This window comes from Delphinus delphis, chromosome 1, assembly GCF_949987515.2.
Source record: "Delphinus delphis chromosome 1, mDelDel1.2, whole genome shotgun sequence".
In the NCBI taxonomy this organism is placed as follows: Eukaryota; Metazoa; Chordata; class Mammalia; order Artiodactyla; family Delphinidae; genus Delphinus; species Delphinus delphis.
This window is the reverse complement of record NC_082683.1, coordinates 180,499,463-180,501,254: the sequence shown is the minus strand read 5'-3', so window position 1 is coordinate 180,501,254 and position 1,792 is coordinate 180,499,463. Positions and strand designations below refer to the sequence as shown.

At 40.3% G+C, this 1,792-nt stretch overlaps 1 non-coding gene across 1 annotated transcript; it reads left to right on the top strand.

Moving 5' to 3' along the window:
• Positions 1-1,171: 1,171 nt before the first annotated feature.
• LOC132416329 (small nucleolar RNA SNORA75) lies at positions 1,172-1,302 on the top strand. Its single transcript, XR_009517564.1, has one exon. It is a non-coding gene; the product is annotated as a small nucleolar RNA SNORA75 (small nucleolar RNA).
• The last annotated feature ends 490 nt before the right edge of the window (positions 1,303-1,792 follow it).

Genomic DNA, 1,792 nt, shown 5'->3' with positions numbered 1-1,792 from the left:
ACCACTTTTAAACATGGCTTTCAAAACTCTGCAAGCCCATCTTTTCCAACCTCTTAGTTAACTATTTAATAACTGCATACAAGTGTTTGAGAATCACAGACCTGAAGGAATCTGCCCCAGGCCTACGGGCAGCACCTGTGTTTGGGTCAATGGAGTTTGCTGTCATATGTAATCAGTTGGCTCAGAAGGACTGCTAGGGGGTTTGACCTTTGTTTCTTTTGGGAGAGGAACTGTGCTTTGGGAAGACTGTCAAAGGAAGCTACCCTCCCACTTTCTAGAATCACACCGAGACTCCATCCTCCACTCTGAACACATGAAAGGGTGACCAGCTAATGAAACCCCATCTCATCGTGATTTGGCATGAAGTAGAAAGTCAAGGGGACCTATTTAATAATCAGTAACTTCATTAAAAAGGAATCAGTTACCCTCATTTGGAAACATCTGGATGAATTATGAATACGCCCTATGGTAAGATCAGAAACTTACCATAGAAAACTTACCAAAGTTTTCAAGTTTATTAGAAGGAGGTCAGAACGCGGAGAGCAATTAGAATTCTAAAATCTCCAGTTCTCCACTGGATCCTCATTTCCAAACTAAAGATGAAAGTAAGATGGAACTAGCTTTTTTTCTCCCCAAGTTAGACATCGAGGCAAAGAGATGTTATCGCTTTAATAACTGAACTGTAATCATGAACATGTTCACTGACTTAGGGAAAAATAATTCAACAAAGGCCCTCTGCCCTCCAAAAATCGCCACTTTTGGAAAAAGGCTGTAGGTCAAGTGAGAGAGATGAAAGATGGTCACACTCTCTTTGACAAGATTTGAACGATAGGAGAGGCCTTAAGAGAATGGCGGCTTCCACGTCCTGTCTCTTGAATACTCACCCTTGAAGCCTTGAGCCTACTATGACAGCCACATGTGGAGGTCATTCACAGTAGAGGGCAGCAAATTTTCTGTAAAGGGTCAGATAGTAAGTGTTTTGAAGGATATAGACAACATTTAAAGAGAGTAGGCAGAAAGTAGACAACATTTAAACAAGTGTGTGTGACTGTGTGCCAATGAAGTTTTATGTATGGATACAAATTTGAATCTCATATAACTTTCAGACTTCATGGAGCTTTAGTCTTCATATTTTTTTAAAAAAACACTAATACATTTTAAAACCTTTCTTGTCTTCTCATTGAACTCCTTTCTGTCGATCGGTGACAGTTTAGGATTCGCACGAGAAGAGACAATTCACAGAGCTAGCATTGTTGCCTTCTGTCTTCACAGAGGTATCTTCAGCTGTTTTGTGGGACATTCTGAAAAGAAAAGAAGAAAAAAAAAACCTTTCTTAGCTCACAGGCTGTACAACAGGCTGCAGACTGCTTTTGACAGAGAGAGAAAAAGATGTTCATGAGCCCTCAATTGCTCCAGCCCTCTGACATTTGCTTTCCCAGCTGAGACCCCAGCTATCAGGGCAAGATGAGTCATCTGCACTGTGCCCTATCCAAGTTCTTGGTTCCCAGAGCATGAGATATGATAATAAAAATTTGCTTTAATGCTTAATTTTGGCCGTAGTTTGTTAAGCAGTGGTAGATAATCTAACTGGGATAGCCCTTACAACAAAGACGACAATGAAGAGCTACATTTAATGTTTTTGAAAACTTGGTGACCATCTCACTGGTCTTATCCCTTACAAATGCCCTTTTCCCTTGGGCCACATGAATCAACAATTTTGACTGTACTGATCAAACTAAATAATTTTCTTGGGGCCGTAGACAAAACTCCATTAATAAAATGAGCGGAGTTT